The sequence below is a fragment of the Phyllobates terribilis genome, unplaced genomic scaffold (genome assembly GCF_046119375.1).
Source record: "Phyllobates terribilis strain yellow unplaced genomic scaffold, ASM4611937v1 Scaffold_1__5_contigs__length_1240528914, whole genome shotgun sequence".
Taxonomy (NCBI): Eukaryota; Metazoa; Chordata; class Amphibia; order Anura; family Dendrobatidae; genus Phyllobates; species Phyllobates terribilis.
Genome location: NW_027362761.1, coordinates 190,962,528 through 190,981,475, shown reverse-complemented (window position 1 = coordinate 190,981,475; position 18,948 = coordinate 190,962,528). Strand labels below are relative to the sequence as shown.

At 40.8% G+C, this 18,948-nt stretch overlaps 1 protein-coding gene across 1 annotated transcript in view; it reads left to right on the top strand.

Moving 5' to 3' along the window:
- The window catches only part of LOC141253050 (guanine nucleotide-binding protein G(q) subunit alpha), a 141,392-nt gene that overhangs the window by 84,554 nt on the left and 37,890 nt on the right, over positions 1-18,948 (top strand). The gene's annotated exons all lie outside the window — the stretch shown is intronic.

The following is an 18,948-nucleotide window of genomic DNA, read 5'->3' as shown; positions in this document are numbered from 1 at the left end:
ACAAAAAAAAAAAAAAAAAATTATTTTAAATGGATCTACAGATTCCAGCCTATACAATATACTACTCAGTACATATAGAAAGACGCAGGAGCCCTTCACTTAGTCTAACAAGAAGCTTTATTTTAGTTGTCGCTTCACTATATTATACCCCATTTCAGTAGCACAATTTCACACCCTATATTGTGGTCAAAAGTAGTCTGCTTATAAGTGATACCTGAAAAATAAGAACACCATGGTTATTTATACTGGTTGGATATATTTGATTATCATAATGCAAGGATGAACATCCAATCTTTATCCCATAGGTGACAACATTAAGCACCCATTTTTTCCCCTTTTTTGTTTAGTTACTTGATAAATGAAGTTTTGTATTTTCCCGTCCTCTCATTTTTCCATTTTGTGCTCATTTAGAAGAAAATATTTTACTCTGGTCTATGATTATGTATTTTTATTCAACTAGAAGGAAATGTTCATTATCTCTATAGTGACAGACGTGGTGACCAATTTTCCTGTTTCCTACGAGAGATAAATGGTAACATTTGAGCACGCTTCTTCCTGCTTAGCTTTAATTTTTGGGTACTTGGGATATGAAAGAAGCAACGTTTTTTTTTTGTTTTGTTTTCTTTCTAATTTGAAGTACTAATTCCAGTCTTTAAAAGTACTGTATATATTTTCCACATCTAGTTAACCCCTTCCTAACATTGGCCACTGGTCTAGTCCCATGTATGGTGCAGGCTCAGGAACTGAGCCCTCACACTAGACACTGCAGAAGCAGCTACATAGTCAGCATCTTCCTCTAATAGCAACAAATAGAGTCCATTAAATGCAGTGTCAATTCCTGTCATTTGGAGTGTGTAGTCCAGACTGCTCGCCGTTGCATGCACCCATTGCCACCCCCCCATCTCCGTGACATGATTTAAGGGTGCTGATGGGCTTTCATTGCAACCAGAGGCCTGCAGAAGATCCCCATGCTTGCCATGACTGTTCTCCAGTGAAGACCAGCCTACGGCCTAGCTTAATAGAACAAAAGTAAAAAAAAATTTAAGTTTTAAAAAAAAATATTTAACAATTTGAATCACTCCATTAAAATTAAAAAATAAACATATTTGGTATCACTGTGTCTGTAAGAGTCCAATCTATCAAAATCCCAAATTAATTAACCCGTACGGTAAAAGACATATAGAAGAATAAAAACAAATATTAAAATAATGTAACTCTATCATATACTAGGATATACAGCTTTTCTCCTTTTTAGAATCTGTTAGCAGTACAATATGTTGTAATCTTATCATTTCATCAAGGATGTTGTGTAACAAAAAATGTATTCTGTTAGTCATATGAACGCATGGATGAATAATGTTTTCCAGTGTAACACCGGTTTACTGAAATGAGTTGACTTTGTTTTTGGTGCATTGTTGAATTATAATTTTGTGGATAACCAAAAATTCTTTATTTGGTGAAGACAGATAATTGTCTTTTAAAGATGGCACCAAATTGCATCTTGAAGACAAAAATGGTATTCTATTAAAGGGAACTTGACAGTTTACACGGCAGCATGGATGAGACATTGGTTGGCCCTGTATATTTGACGATGAAACGTTGCGGTGTTTCAGAGGATGACACGAACAGCCGGTGGGGACTGAGAACTATGGGAGACTAGTCTGATAGACGGGTCCCCATTCTTTTTTTTTCCTGCCCGCTATCCAGGAGAAACAGGTCTGTCCCTGTGTGCGCATAAAAGCAAAGACCTGTCAATCCAGGCCAACGGGCAGGGAGAAGCCGCCAGTGAGCCAACAAGTCTCCAGCGCTGTTCGGTCCTCAGCAGCTTATAATGTTTGTTTTTCTCTGAAACGCCACAACGTTTCAGAATCAAACATGCATGTGTAAAAACATTAATTTCAATTACCACATTGACTGGCATTGGACCATATCAGTTTTGCATACGGAGAGCACACAGGCATTTAATATATTTGAACGAGCCCTAAAGGGGTTGTCCATGCTATTTTTAAAAGTTTTCTCAATGAGGCCAGGCTGCATAAAAGAAGTAAAACATACAACTGTGGCCAAAAGTTTTGAGACTGACAGTTTGTTACTTTAATATACCAGAGAAGAATCTGACTAAAAGATCTAAAATCACTGAATTACAAATATAACCATTTCCTAAGTATATAAACTTTTTCGAACATTGACCACACGTTCTCAATGGGATTGAGATCTGAGGAGCTTCTTGGCCATTGACCAAAAATGTCAATGTTTTTTTCACCAAGCCACTTGGTTAATCACTTTTGCTTTGTGACATGGTCTCCATCATGCTGGAAAAGCCTTGTTCATTACCATGTTTCTCCCGGATCGTTGGGAGAAGTTGCTCTTCGAGGATGACTACATACCGTTCTTTATTCATGAATGGTTTCTGGATGCTTTTCTCTTGGCATGATGCAGGACTCATGGTAGTGCTCATCCTTTCTTCTCTGGGCAATTATTATTCCAGATCGTCTCATGGAGGCTTCTTTAGAGAAAATAACTTTTGTCCCTATACTTCCTGCAGAATATCAGCCTGTCGTTGATGTATGACACTAGTCCAGGAATGATTTTGCAATTTATCTGATCACAACAATCTAGAGTTAATGCAAATGTCACTATAAAAAATGAAGCTGCAAAGTTTGTGAAAACCCAAATTTGTATAGATCTCAAAACTTTTGGCCCTGCCTATAGATCCCCATTGGAACACCGCTGCTGCTATTTTTCCACGGTGTTTCTTTTGTCTTGGGTATCTTTCAGGCGTCCAGATATTTCCGGTACTGGAGAAACCAGTACCGGAGATATCCGTGTCCATGAATGACTCGCTGCAGCAAGCGGTGTCCTGTCACTGAGTGAGCTCAGCACAGTGCAGCGGCCCGCTCGCTGCAGCGAGTCATTGTCCCCGGCTCCTCGGCGTGAGCGGTCAGATGGATTATGGCGGGGGACATCTTCGGACAGGTGAGTATAAGGATTTTTTTATTTTATTCTTATTTGTACACCAGGGCACAGCGGAAGCAGACTACTACTCTCAACATTGGGGGCAATGATGACAGATGCCTGCAGCACCCGGTGCTTGGGAACAGTGCTAACTGTACCGCTGAGTCCCAGGCGCCGGTACGTGTCACACTGATGACACATGGATATCATCCGTGTGTCATCACTGTGCACGTGTGCAGGATGTTTTGCGGTCCGTGTTGCAAGAAAAACGGACATGTCAGTGTTTTGCCCACGGACGCATGGTCCGTGGAAACACACTGACATGTGCACAGACCCATTCATCTGAATAGATCTGTGTGTCAGTGTCTCCAGTACGTGTGGAAACGGACACCACGCGTACTGGAAACACGGACTTGTGAAAGGCGCCTTAAATGGAGTTTCAAAGGTGCAGCAAGTGATGCCCAGGCAAAGGAAGACAGGAGTCCAGCTTGGGATGCCAGAGAACCGGCACTGTTCCAATAGAAGAGCGTGTAGGTTGTTTTTTTTTGTTTTTGTTTTTTTCCATGTGTCCATAGTGTTTTTCCAACCCTTTTAACATTGAGGCACTATGCATGAACATTTTAGCAGTTTTACTGTTCACAGATAGTTGTGGGTATAATTTTTTTTTCTTTTCTAAGAGGGGATTTTTGCTTGAGTTTGTGATGTTGGGAAAAATGACACATTCCATTTAAAATTAAAGTACATCCACAACTTTTAAGGCCTCTTTTACAGTACCCTAGTAAGCTACATATAAGTCCCTCACCCCCTCTGCATAGCAAAAGATACCTTTTATAACCCGTCCGTCCAATGGGCCTCCTCTCTCGTCGCAAGGACCGTCCTCCTGCATTGCTTCATGTAGCTGACGCGTCCTACATTATCCACACAGTGCCAGCAATCTCACTCATATGCAGGCGCACTTCGCGCTACCCTCAGCAGTGCAGAATAAAGTACTGTAATAAGCAGGGCTGTGGAGTCTGTAAGCTAAACCTTCGACTCCTCAGTTTCCATGACACCGACTCCCTCATACATGGCTCAAGTTTAATCTGTGCTACAGTAAATTTATCACTTAATCTCAGCTAAAAGTCTACACCCATAGATCAGGAATAGGACAGACATTTAAAGGACATTTCATAACTTCCCAAATTCTTCTGAAAAAAAATATTCCCCACAAACTGCATTGAATTACTCTACCCAATTTTAGGAGTCTGAGTTAGTCCATTTTATACCGGCTCCGACTCCACGACTCCAACTCCACAGCCCTGGTAATAAGCATGCGCCAGGAGAGGCCAAAGAGAGTCGATGACTCGGAAGTAAAGCCAGCACATGCGCATTACAATACTTTGCTCTGCCCCTAGCAGGGCAGTGCAAAGTACTCCTGCACAAGAGTGCAATTAGGGGACATTGTGTGGATGACGTAGGACTTGTCACCCACATGAAGCAGGGGAGGAGGACTGCGCTTGCTACGAGAGAGGAGGCGGCCCTGAAACAGGATCAGTGACGCCCGTCAGTCCGGACCACTGCATTATGGGCCTATAACAAAAGGTATTTTTTGTGCTATACAGTGGGCATTGGGGACTTGCATACAGCTTACTAGAATACTGTAAAAGAACCTTAAAGATGGTGGCCTTACTTTACATTAGAAAACCTGGTAACAGGTTCCCTGTAACCCCTTCATCCCCAGGCCTGTTTTCACCTTTTTGACAAGGCTTAATTTTACCATTCTGACCAGAATCACTTTGCGGTAACTCTAGAACGCTTCACCGTATCCCAGTGATTTGTTTTTTTTGTGACACGTTGTACTTCATGTTAGTAGTAAATTTTGGTCAGTTAGGATTTGCGTTTATTTAAGAAAATAACATTATTTTTTTTATTATTTTTTTTCGTTAAAAGTTAATCAGCAATTTCTTTTTTTTTACTATTTTTTTTAGGGACCACATCACATTTGAAGTGACTTTGAGTAGCTGAAGTGACAGAAAATACCCAAAAGTGACACATTTTTAACTGCACCCCTTAAAGTGCTCAAAACCACATTCAAGAAGTTTATTAACCCTTTAGGTACTTCACATGAATTAAAGCAATGTGGAATGTGAAAAATTCAAATTTTCCCACAAAAATGTTGCTTTAGTTCCAAATTTCTCATTTTCACAAGGGTAACAGGAGAAAATGTACAGTACAATTTGTGCGATTTCTCCTGAATACGCGGATACCCCATATGTGGTGGAAAACTACTGTATGAGTACATGGCGGGGCTCAGAAGGGAAGGAGCACCAATTGAATTTTGGAGCTCAATTTTAACTGGGATAGATTGATGATGCCATGTCACATTTGAAGAGCCCCTGACATGCCAAAACAGCAGAAAGCCCCACAGGTGACCCCATTTTGGAAACTACACCCCTGAAGGAATTCATCTAGGCATGTAATGAGCAATTTTAACCCTTAGGTGATCCAGAGAATTGTATAACCTTGGGCTGAATAAATAAGAAATTACCATTTTTTTCCATTAAAATGTTGCTTTGGAGTCTAGTTTTTTTTTTTTTCTAAAGGAATAATAGGAGAAATTATGTAACAAATTGTACCATTCCTTTTCTCCTTAGTATGCCAATACCCCATATGTGGTTGAAAACTACTCTGGATGCACAGTGCAAAGCTCAGATGGGAAGGACCGCCATATTGGAGTTCAGATTTTGCTGGAAGGGTTTGAGGGTGCCATACCACATTGGCAGAGCCTCTGAGGTGCAAGAACAGCAGAAATCATCCAGAAATGACCCTATATTAACATACTAGACCCCCAAACAAATTAATCTAGGGGTGGCGTTAGCATATTGACACCACATGTGCCTCAGAGTTTTATACAGGGTGATTCACTCGCTACTTTACCTGAAAAAATTGCTGTAACTTCTAAAAGAGACTGTCAACTATACTGCAATTTGGACTGTACATACTTTGGTTCATGAGATGTGCGAGTGCCATGAACCTCAGCGGTAGTCTCGCAGTGGTCTCGCGAACTTATCACCCGCTGGTCGTCTCCACTGCAAGATAGACTTGCTGCATGCCTTTCTGCTTGTGGATAGTTTGTGTTGGGCTTGCATTCATTCCTTTATTTTTTACCGATGTACAGATACGGTTTGGAGGAGCATGTTTTCATTGTGAAAACTTATTGGACAACTGAGCCCTTGAAGAGTTGCCAAAGTGAGTTTCTAAAGAAGTTTGAAATTCAAAATCCGCTGTCCAAACCGTGTATTCGGTCATTGGTGAATAAGTTGGAACGTACAGAAACATTACTGGATAGGCATGATGGAGGATTTCCGAAAATGTCTGAGGAAACAATTCAAGATGTGAAACAATGACTTGTGTGCATCTCCACGTAAATGGTTGCACAGGCTTTTCCATGATACAGGCATGTCGTATTCTACATGTCAACGAACGGCCAAAAAATGTAGTGTTCGCCCTTACAGTGTCATTGTTGTTTAGTAATTGAAAGGGCCCAATCAAGACAAAAGAATTAGTTATCGGTGGTTCCAGACCTTCATTGTTGAGAAAGAAAACCTATTGGACTGTACGTGGTGCAGTGACGATGCCTGGCTACATCAAAATGCCCGTATTTGGGCAGCTGACATCCCACAAGTGCTTCACGAGATACTGCTTCATCCAGAAAAAGTTGTTTCGTTTGCCATTTCCAGGCGCCGCATAATTGGCTCCATGTTTTTTTTGAAGCAACAGTGACAACAGCGGTATATATGGAAATCTTCCAAACGTTAGTGAATTAGCTGGACGATGAGGAAATTAGAATGGGCTACTTCCAACAGGATGGTGCAATGTGTCGCACGTCAATTGTTGGCATGATTGAGATTGAAGCCTTTTTTGACAGAGTAATTTCCAACGTCTGTGGCAACCAAGATCACCTGATTTAACACAGCTGGATTTTTTTCCTTTTGGGGCTATTTGAAGGGTCCAGTGTACAGTAACAAACAACGTACATTACTGGAGAGGACATACAGCGAGAAATTCAGGCTATGACCACGGCGTGCGCAGGCGTGCTTTGATGTCAATGATGGACATTTTCAACACTTGCTTTAACCCCTTTATGACTTGAGCCATAATTGTACGATACACGTCATAACCCTCTGTTTGGTGTGGGCTCCGGCTGTGAGCCCGCACCTTTCCGGGCACGTGTCAGCTGATCTATACAGCTGACATGTGCCCGCAACAGCTGCGGGTGGAATCGCGATCCACCCGCGGCATTTAACTCGCGCTTCTGGGACCCCGTCACATGATCGCGGGTTGCCGATGGGTTGGCATGACAACCCGGGGTCTGGTGGAGACCCCTGTGGTGGTCATTGCCAGATTGCTATGAGCGCTGCCCAGTGGCCGGCACGCTCATAGCAAGTGAGCATTTCTTCTCCACACAGGTTGATGATCAGTGTAGCAGAGGGGATCAGGTAACTGCAGCTTCTAGTCTCCTATGAAGCCTATTGAAGCATGCAAAAAGTGTAAAAAAAATAAATAAGAATTATTTTTTTTTAAAAATATAAAGATTTAAATCACCCCCCTTTCGCCCCATTCATAATAAAACCATAAAGAAAACACGCATTTGGTATCGCCGCTTTCAGAATTGCCCAATCTATCAATATAAAGAATGAATCCGATCGGTAAACGGCATAACGAGAAAAAAATTCAAAATGCCAGGATTACGTTTTTTTGCTCGGGGCAACATTGCAATAAAATGCATTAACGGGTGAAAAAATATCGTATATACCCCAAAATGGTATCAATAAAAACAACAGCTCGGTGTGTTGAGGCAGGGCAATAACCCTTCACGGTTGACCAAGTGAGTGTCAAATTATTATGTTGATTGCGCAATCCACAGAAAACCAAACGGAGGCAATGCTCTGTATGGGAGGATTCAAAGAATCTCTGATCCCGTTTATTTTGCTTAGCATTTTATATTGTTTTAATAAGCCCTCACCCAGCCCCAGATCATGACTAATGGAGACGCTACGGGTCTCAGAAAATGGTGCCATATTTTTTTATTTTTTTATTTTTTCACTACTTACCAGTAAATAAAAAAGAACCTATACATTCTTTGTATCTACGAACTCGTAATGACCTGGAGAATAATAATGTCAGGTCAGTTTTAGCATTCAGTGAACATGGTAAAAAAAAAACTGGAATTGCACTTTTTTTGCAATGTCACCGCACTTGGATTTTTTTTTTCACGTTTTCCAGTACACGATATGGTAAAACAAATTCTGTCGTTCAAAAGTACAACTCGTCCTGCAAAAAACAAGCACTTGCATGCCATATTGACAGAAAAATAACAAAGTTATGGCTCTGGGAAGAAGGGGAGCAAAAAAATGGAAAATGGCCCGGTCATTAAGGAGTTGACACATCAGTTTCTCATAAAACAAGTATGTAGGCTGCTGAGTGCTGATTGGGGGGGACATAGAGGCTAATGAACCAGCTGTGAGATGTTATTTAATGGCCAGGGACCATGTTTGCAAATGGCACCTTCCCAGGCTAAAAATAGCCGCATAAATTACATGAATAGAAATGCTAATGAAGATTAGGTGAATGGGAGTAGCTGACACCCAGCTCTTTTGTTTGGTGATGACAAGGTGTCAATTAGACCTTTTCATGACCAAAACTAAGTGAAGTATGGAGTTATTTGAACACCCAGACACAGAGCAAACACTTTATTTGAACTACAACAGACTCATTCTTTAATCATTCAAACTAACCAATATGCTCACCCCATTTCTGACTGTAATCCAAAGGTTTAAGCAAACCCAAATAACTTTATTTTGCTCCAAAAAGCATTCATTGATGTACAAAACCGCATAAAAAACTACCAGCGTTTTTCCTGCCTAGGAGATGCAGAAACGCTCAGGAAATTTTTGCTTCAAATCCTGATCGTGCGCACATAGCCTTAAAGATGATAATCAATTAAAAATATATATTTAACACAAAAAAACAGATTTACACAATAGGTAATTTTGTGACCGCATTCCCTTTTTAAGTGCTTTTGAGTTTTTTTTAAAGTATGGGGTACCATGAGGAGTCTATGCTTGTGGTATGTCTAGAAACAGTGAGAGAACAATACATTGTTGATAATTATTGGCCTTACAATACAATGAGTCAGTAATTCTTGGTTTTGCAGTGTTTTCCTCATCCAGATGTGGACACAATCTTGGAAATATGCAATGTCCTGTTAGTGATAACAGCTGCTTTTTGCTGACTAGTGATCTGTCTGTAGATGGAAAGATATTACATGCTGAAAATGCCTAATCCCAAAGCCACTGCTTTTACTTAGACTGCAGAAGAATCTTGATGGGGGATGGGTATTTGTATTGGCAGCTGTGTGATATTGAGAGGGTGTCGGCAATCCTTCAGGAAGACAAATCCAGATGTAAACATCTTAAGTTTATTAAGATAAAGAATGTCAATTAAAAAAAATCATGGCAGAGAAATTCCACATATTAAAGGGGTTGTTCACAACTGGACAACCCCAGCTAAATCAATTCAGGGCCTGCTCGCATCCTGCAGCAGCGCCATTCCAGCGATGCCTGCACCGCTTTTCCCGTAGGGGACGGGACATTGTTTTATCACGTGCAGGCTGTCGCCAATGAGCGGCCGCTTGTCAGCTCCCGCCTTTTATTTTTTAATCCGACCAGATGACCACTCTGACAATTTTTATACAAAAAATGATAGTGCATTGTGACATTTGTTGATTGATTACTTAAAGAAAAGGAGTGTCCAACCTAAAAATGTAAAGGGAACCTGTCATGTCCTTTGCATAAACTACCCCCATTGCATTGTTAGTTATGCAATGTGCATCACTAACATGCTTTTTTTCATTAAAATAGGTGCTAATATCGTGTAAAAAACCCTTTATATGTTTGTATCCTACCTGCTTGTTTAGTCATAGGGCTGTGACGAGCGGCTCCGGCTGCACACCATGTACCTGGGAACTACATACCGCGTCACAGCGCACGCGTGGGAGCCGCTCGTCACAGCGCACGCGTGGGAGCCGCTCGTCACAGCGCACGCGTGGGAGCCGCTCGTCACAGTGCATGCACGGCTCCCAGGCATACAAGCATGGCTGGCCATGACATCAGCGCAAGCTGGGAGCAGAATTTAAGTGACGTGGGCGGCACCAACCCTGACTAAATGCGATGAATCACACCCCTATGACTAAGCGAGCAGGTAGGATATAAACATATAAAGGGCTTTTTACACATGATATTAGCGCCGATTTTAATGAAAAAAGCGTGTTAGTGATGCACATTGCATCACTAACAACCCAATGGGGGCAGTTTAGATACTACACAGGACATCACAGGTTCCCTTTAATTCTGCTCCCCTCCTCTTACCCAGGCACTTGTAAGGTTGAAGTTGCGGTAGTTTTCCTGATCTAGGTAAGTGCCTGGCATGTGACTACTGCAGCCAGTAAGTGACCTTGTCAGTATGGCTTCTGTACTATGGCACAGGGCCGCTTGGGGTACTGACTGTAAAAGTTGACTTTTACCAAAAATGTCATCAAAACAACTTAAAGCCCCACTCCAGCTTTTTTTTTTTTTCAGGGCTGGAGTGATGTTACTAATCTAAGGTCCCTGACCCTAGTCTTGTCCTTACCCGTCGCCATCTTCACCTTTTATCAGCGCCGCTCTGGTCTTGCAGTGCCATCCTGTGACCACAACTTCTGACTGACCAGAAGTCAGAGGTAATGGTCATAAGCATTCAATGTAAGTTTGAGTGCCAGAACAAGTCTCTCATAGACTTACACTGAAAAGTGACCTCCGGCTCCCTCCAGCAAACACTGGAACCAGAACATCTCTTCATAACTATAATAGCACATGAAAGGAGCTTGTCAGGTCCTCGGATGGTCCCCAATTGCTACTATTTAATCTGATCATTTGTTTTATGTGATCATTAACACTGCAGTCTTTGTACAATGTATTTTTATCCTGCAGTATCGCATATTCTAATAAATCAGGACTAGTCTAGCAAGGAGTCTCTTCCCTTGTGAGTAGACCTGCCTTGGATCTTCTAATCACACCTCCCTGGGCGTGATGGACAGCCTGCATGCACGGTCTTGTCTGTTATGTAGGCTGTCAAATCATACATTGGGAGGGAAGTGTGATTAGAAGATCCAAGGCCGGCTAGTATGAGGGAAGAGTCGTCTTGCCGGACTAGTCCTGCCTCAATAGGATATGCAGCGCTGCAGGGTAAAAGTACCTTATGTAAAGAGTGCAGCATTATTATGTTACTGTACATTAAACACCTTATTAGAGTTAAAGCTGCACTTATTCCACTGTAGTACTTATTGCTTTGTTCTAGGTCCTTTCTCAAGATAGGTGCAGGCCCCAGAGGTGGCTCTCATAGCTATCCAATGTGTATGTGCCATAAATGTCCCACATTGGAATAACCCCTTAAAATTTACAAAATGATTGTACCGTGGTTAGTTTCTCCAAAACACCGAGGTCCCTATTCACCATTAGCCTTTTTTTTTATTATTTGTGATGCTCCTTGATGTGTTTTGTTTGTTTTTTTTTACCTTCAAGTTTTTCAACATGGTGGTTCATGAATTTTGTACAAAACAACAAAAAAAATGCTCTTTATTTTTGACTTTGCCACTTTTTGCTCTAAAAACTTGCAAAAAAAGGAGTTGTGTGAGACTAACAGACTAAACTAACAACATTTGTGCAAAATTTTAGTCATCCCAAAAACTAACTTTAGGGATATTATGGCACATTTTACACCCAAAAAATTGACTCTTTAAAAACATATGAGCATTGAAAAAAAAAAAATGCAGGCGATAACACATTTAACATAAACTTCAAAAAAAGCCACAAATTTTAAAGAATTTCTCATGAACCAAAAATGGGTTTAGAACAGCAAAAAGTAAACGCAACATTGAGTTGGGTCATGCATTTTTACATGTTAATTGGCAGTCCTTTTGGGAGCCTTTTTGACTTATTGTTCTTTGCCCTCATGTACTATGGGTTTGTTGTCTGTATTACATAGGGCGGCTAAGACCTCAGGAAGTACATCTGCCTCATTTAAAAGCATAAGATTCTCCTATTGTAGACTTCATTATTTAGTTTCTGGATGAGCCACTCTTTTTACTAAATCAAGCTATTCCTTTTTGGGTTTCCTCCAGCGGAAATGCTTCATATAAAATCCTCACTTTCTGAGCAGACAAACTGTGAATTCAATTAGGCTATGTTCCCAGAAAGAGTTTGTTTTTTATTTTACAGAGCGCATTTTTGAAAAAAAAAAAAAAAAAAGAATGCAAGTAACCACCTGGGTGCAGAAATGGTACAGAAAATCTGCATCATCAAAAGCTCATCATGGGAATGTAGCCTTAAAATGGAACTGTAATCTCCCAATTCCACATTGCTGTGATTTATTAATTATGTTGCTGTTCCACTGGGAAAGCAAAATTCCCGCCTGTGTATAACGGAAATGAGTCCTGTAAAGTAGGATGTAGCACACCGCATCAATTACACAGAGTGCTGCCAGTCATTGCAGGAGAAGGCGGTCCTCTACAGATTTCCCCTGATATAGTAATGTGTCATCAGCCTCTAACCCAAGATGATCTCATTTTGGACCTATCCATAAAATATTTTATAATAATGACATAAGCTTTAGTTATCCTTACATGGTCTGAATACTAAGAAAAATTGTTAGCCAAAATTTTAGAGAAGAATACTGAGGTAATCTGATAATTTCTAACTAGCATTTATTTTATCTACTGAAAAAATAAATTATAACCTCATACTTTCACTAACAAAACAGCTCTGGAGTGCCTAATCTTGTAGGCACTTTACTTTAAGATGACCCCGATCCTCAGTGAGCACTTGACGCAAATACTATCATCACATAGGTGCTAGTGCTCTATATAGTAACACCGTTGTGAAGTTAAACTCTTAGAACTCGCGTAGTAAGGGTCATCAGGGGAAGCAATTAGATGTACGCTACCATATCGTTGATTGCTCATATTTCTAAACTATTAAACACCACTTAAAGGTGGTTTTAGGGCTCTTTCACACGTCCTCATCTCCGTTACAAGTGGTGACAGTTTCCACACATACCGGAGATACTGACACACACAGACCCATTCAAATGAATGGGTCTGTGCACATCTCAGTGTGTTTTCACAGACCGTGTGTCCGTGTGCTCCACAAGGAGACAAGTCCATTTTTTTGCGGGGACACTGTCCGCAAAATGTCCCACACGGGTTATATCCGTGTGACACGTACCAGCGCCTGTGAATCAGTGCTACAGTTAGCGATGTTGCCAAACGCTGGGTGCTGAACACTGCCCTCATCATGGTTTCTTGCCCGAGCTGCGATCAGCACCAGCAGGGACCGTGATGAGGGTAGTGGTAGTCTTTTCCCGCAGTGTCTCCACCTGTAAAAATAAGAATAAAAAAATAAAATCCATGTACTCGCCTCTCCTAGGTGTCCCAGGCTGTAATCCTTGCGACCGCTAACACAGAGGAGCCGGGGAGAATGAGCGGCTCTGGAGCTGCAGCTCAGTGAGTGACTGGACTCCGGCTCATTCTCCCCAGCAGCAGCCATTTCATGGATTACAGCGGGGGATACCTAGGAGAGATGAGTACATGAATTTTATTATTTTATTCTTATTTTTACAGGTGGGGACACTGCAGGATCAGACTACCACTACCCTCAACATGGTCCCTGCTGGTGCTTATCGCAGCGCCGGCAGGGAACCATGATGAGGACAGTGTTCAGCATCGGCGCTTGGGGTTCCCAGGCGCTGGTTCATGTGCTCCTGATGCAGCAGACTGTTGCCACACGTTTGACACACACGGGACATGGATATCTGGTACCGTTTTTTCCGGTACCGGAGATATGCGGACGTGTGAAACCAGCCTTAAAGTGATAGTTGTCTCTGTTCCAAGCTCAAAGATAAACTGTGAAAACTGAATTTACCCTTTCCTTTTAAGTCCTAGGCTGCACAAACCTTTTCCTGCAGTGTCTGAGTATTGTTAGACTAAAATCTAGATGACCTTAGTGGCCTAAACTACCGTGTAATTCTGTCATACGGATAAAGATTAACATAAAATAGTTTTTAAATTTATAATAGAATAGCCTAGTTGTACTGTACTATTTTATGTTGTAAAAAACAAACAATAGTGGATCATATTAAAATCAATGAGATCCCTTCAGAGTGTAAACCTTGATGCCATTGCAAACACATACACAGCTGTGCTACATCAACACACATACGCAGGTCTGCTACAACAACACATACATCCAAACTTAAAGTCCCTTTCAAGCATGTGACTGATGACATGACCTGAAAGCTCCTGGTAAGGTTCTCTCCTGCCCTGCCCTGATCAGAGTGATCAGTATCTGGGTGGAAGATGGAGAACTGTTCCGCTGCATAGGTCACTCAGTGATGGGAAAGGACACAGTGTCAGAAGGAAGTTGCCACCAGATTAGAAGATGCTTTAAGAAAAGCAAACAAAAAATAAAAACATGCAAGTTCTTTTTTTTTTTTTTTTTTTTTTTTCTTTCCAAACAATGAATCTTAATAGTCCATAAAAAATTGTTAATTTTTGTTCTCACATCATTTACTGTAATAGTTGCTTTATTGTACATTTTACTCTGCCATAAAGTAACTGTCTTTCTGTAGAATAGACAATCCAGTATTGGATCGGTTAGGCTCTGATTTTCGGCACGTAATAAATAAAACCAGAAAAAAAACATTCCAGGCAAAATGAATGTTGTAATTTTAAAACTGCAACTCATCCCATAAAAACAAACCCTACACATGGCTGTCAATGGAAAAATGGGGGCCATAAAAAATTACGGACCTTTGAAAGGCAAGGAGGAAAAAATGTAAGACAAGAAAACTAAAAATGTCTGTCATACTAAAAGCTTAAATAGTTAGGTTTGGAGAGTGAAAATTCTTCGCAGTGCTGTCCTAACAGAGGCAGTCCTAGCAGCTAAGGCAGCATCGACCATTCACTTCCATTATGCCCCAATGCAAGATCAGGTTTTATTGATGTACGGCTTACTTTTAGTTGCAATTGATTTGTTAAAGTTTTTATTAATAATTACTTGATTAGATGATGGTGGAAATTTTCTGTATGCTATTAATTTGTCTTTATTTTAGATTTGTTTTTAATCCAGAAAGCACACATTTCATGTAAAAAATAAATAAATAAATAAAAAAAATACCTTTCTAAAAAGAGAACTAAAGGATATTTTATAAATTCTTTTACGAAGTTTGGTTTTAGTATATTATGGTGAACAACACGGTGGCTCAGTGGTTAGCACTGTTGCTTTGCTGAGGTCTTTGGTGGGAATTGAACCCAAGACCCCAACGCTGCGAGGAGTTTTTTGTGTTTGTGTGTGTTTCCTCCCACATGCCAAAGACATACTGATTGGGGTTCACAATCTAAATTCCCTATGGGTACAGAGCCGATGATGTGGCGGAATATGATGGCGCTATATGAGAAACGCATAATAACTGAGCCAGTGATATACAGTGGGTACGGAAAGTATTCAGACCCCTTTAAATTTTTCACTCTTTGTTTCATTGCAGCCATTTGGTAAATTCTAAAAAGTTTTTTTTTTTTTCATTAAAGTACACTCTGCACCCAATCTTGACTGGAAAAAAAACAGAAAAGGAGACATTTTTGCAAATTTATTAAAGAAAAACTGAAATATCACATGGTCATAAGTATTCAGACCCTTTTGTTTTCACACCTGGATTTGGGGATCGTCTGACATTCTTCCTTGCAGATCCTATCCACTTCCATCAGGTTGGATGGTGAACGTTGGTGGACAGCCATTTTCCGGGCTCTCTAGAGATGCTCAATTGGGTTTAGGTCAGGGCTCTGGCTGGGCCAGTCAAGAATGGTCACAGAGTTGTTCTGAAGCCACTCCTTTGTTATTTTAGCTGTGTGCTTAGGGTCATTGTCTTGTTGGAAGGTGAGCTCAGACACAGTGATCTTGGGGTTCTTCTTTACCTCTCTCACTATGGCTCTTCTCACACGATTGCTCAGTTTGGCTGGAAAGCCAGGTCTAGGAAGACTTCTGTTGGTCCCAAACTTCTTCCATTTAAGGATTATGGAGGCCATTGTGCTCTTAGGAACCTTGAGTAATGCAGAAATTCTTTTGCAACCTTGGCCAGATCTGTGCCTTGCCACAGTTCTGTCTCTGAGCTCCTTGAGCAGTTCCTTTTGAGCTCATGATTCTCATTTAGTCTGACATGCACTGTGAGCTGTGAGGTCTTATATAGACAGGTGTGTGCCTTTCCAAATAAAGTCCTATCAATTTAATTAAACACAGCTGGACTCCAATGAAGGAGTAGAACCATCTCAAGGAGGATCACAAGGAAATGGACAGCATGTGACTTAAATATGAGTGTCTGAGCAAAGGGTCTGAATACTTATGACCATGTGATATTTCAGTTTTTTTCTTTTTTAATAAATTTGCAAAAATTTCTACATTTCTGTTTTTTTCAGTCAAGATGGGGTACAGAGTTTACGTTAATGAGAAAAAATGAACTTTCTAGAATTTACCGAAAGGCTGCAATGAAACAAAGAGTGAAAAATTTAAAGGGGTCTGAATATTTTCAGTACCCACTGTACCTGGCAGGTAAATTTCTGTTCAGGTGCTCAGAGGAGCCAGGGCCGATGTGTTTCCTTTTATAATAGGGTTCTATCTGGACTCCAACATTGTTGCAATACAGTGGTGTGAAAAAATTTGTCCCCTTCCTGATTTCTTTTTCTTTTGCATGTTTGTCACACTTAAATGTTTCAGATCACAAAGCAAATTTTAATATTAGACAAAACACAAGTAGCCACAAAATGCAGTTTTTTAATGAAGGTCTTTATTGTTAAGGGAAAAAGAAATCCAAACCTACATGGCCCTATGTGAAAAAGTGATTGCTCCCTAAACCTAATAACTGGTTGGGCCACCCTTAGGAGCACCAACTGCAATCAAGCATTTGCGATAACTGGCAAGGAGTCTTTTCCTACACACTGGAGGAATTTTGGCCCACTCCTCTGTTGCAAAATTGTAATTCTGCCACACTGGAGAATTTCCGAGCATGAAACTCCTTTTTAAGGTCATGCCACAGCATCTCAATCGGATTAAGGTCAGGACTTTAACTAGCCCACTCTAAGGTCTTAATTTTGTTTTTCTTAAGCCATTTAGAGGTGGACTTGCTGTTAGTTTGGGATCATTGTCCTGCTGTATAACCCAAGTGCGCTTCAGCTTGAGCTCACGAACAGATGGCTGTACATTCTCCTACAGGAGTTTTTGGTCGACAGCAGAATTCATGGTTACATTTACAACAGCAAGTTTTCCAGGTCCTGAAGCAGCAAAACAGCCCCAGACAATCAAACTACCACCCCCATATTTTACTGTTGGTATGATGTTTGAAATACTGTGTTACTTCTATGCCTGAAGTAATGAGACACACACCTTCCAAAAAGTTCAACTTTTGTCTCGTCAGTCCATAGAGTATTTTCGTCCTGGAACCATGCATGCCATTTTTGCCCAGTCTTTCTTATGGTGGAGTCATGAACACTATCTTAACTGAGGCAAGTGAGGCCTGCAGTTCTGTGGATGTTGTTGTGGGGTCTATTGTGACCTCTTGGATGAGTCGTCGCTGCACTCTTGGGGTAATTTTGGTCGGCCAGCCACTCCTGGGAAGGTTCACCACTGTTCCATGTTTTCACCACTTGTGGATAATGTCTCTCACTGTGGTTCCCTGGAGTCACAAAGCTTTAGATGACCTTTTCCAGATTGATAGATCTCAATTACTTTTGCTTCTCATTTGTTCCTGAATTTCTTTGGATCGCAGCATGATGGCTAGCTTTTGAGGATCTTTTGGTCTACTTAATTTTGTCAGGCAGGTCCTGTCTAAGTGATTTATTGATGAGAACAGGTGTGGCTAGGAAAATTGAACTCCGCTTTCCAAAGATGTGATAAATCACAGTTAATGTTTTAGGGGGGGAGGGGGGTAATCACTTTTTCACACAGGGCCCTGTAGGTTTGGACTTCTTTTTCCCTTAATAATAAAGACCTTCATTTAAAAACTGCATTTTGTGGTTACTTGTGTTATCTTAGTATAATATTTAAATTTTTTTTTGTGATCTGAAACATTTAAATGTGACAAACGTGCAAAAGAAAAGAAATCCGGAAGGGGCAAACACTTTTTTACACCACTGTATATCAAAATAATGGAACCCTCCCACAGAAGCCAAAACCATAAATGTGTACCAAATGGCTTGTTTCCATACTACTGTACATGACTGCATCTTGGCTTTGCATCTAAACATCTTGACCAAGAATTCGGTCGTTTGTCGCCTTGTAAATGTGATGTAATTCAGCAGTATATGTTACCTGTATTACTAGTTCGCCAGAACATCCTCATATAACACACTCAGCCACATACACAACACGTCCTTCATCTTACTCTTGTGACAGTACACGAGTGGTAGTAACACAGCTTTATCTAGATTCTAGACTCTGGATCTTGGGGCACAGAGATAAATGCCCCTTGTGTTCAGCTACTGTTGTAAAGTACTTCTTCCTTGGCAAAGTAAAATGTCTCAGATGTGTCCTTATATTGCCCTTGCCTCTTGCACATTGCTGTCATGGAGATTTATGTCAAAGTTCCTGTTTGTTTACTGCCATATGTTTTTATGTCCTCTATCTTTGTCTCTCTTTACCCAGGCTTTATTTCCATGTTCTCTGCTTCTGCACTGCTCATTAGATACCAGAGTATAAAAACAAGCTAAGGCCCAGATCTTTGGACATTTAAAGAGTTATTCCCACAATGGCAGTGTATGTCACAAAGCACAGTGACTGCATAACTATTGTTAACATACACATCTAGTCAAATTGAATGGGTAGTTTTCTTCTTCTCTGCTACAACTATGTTTCCCGGCAGCGCACTGCTTCT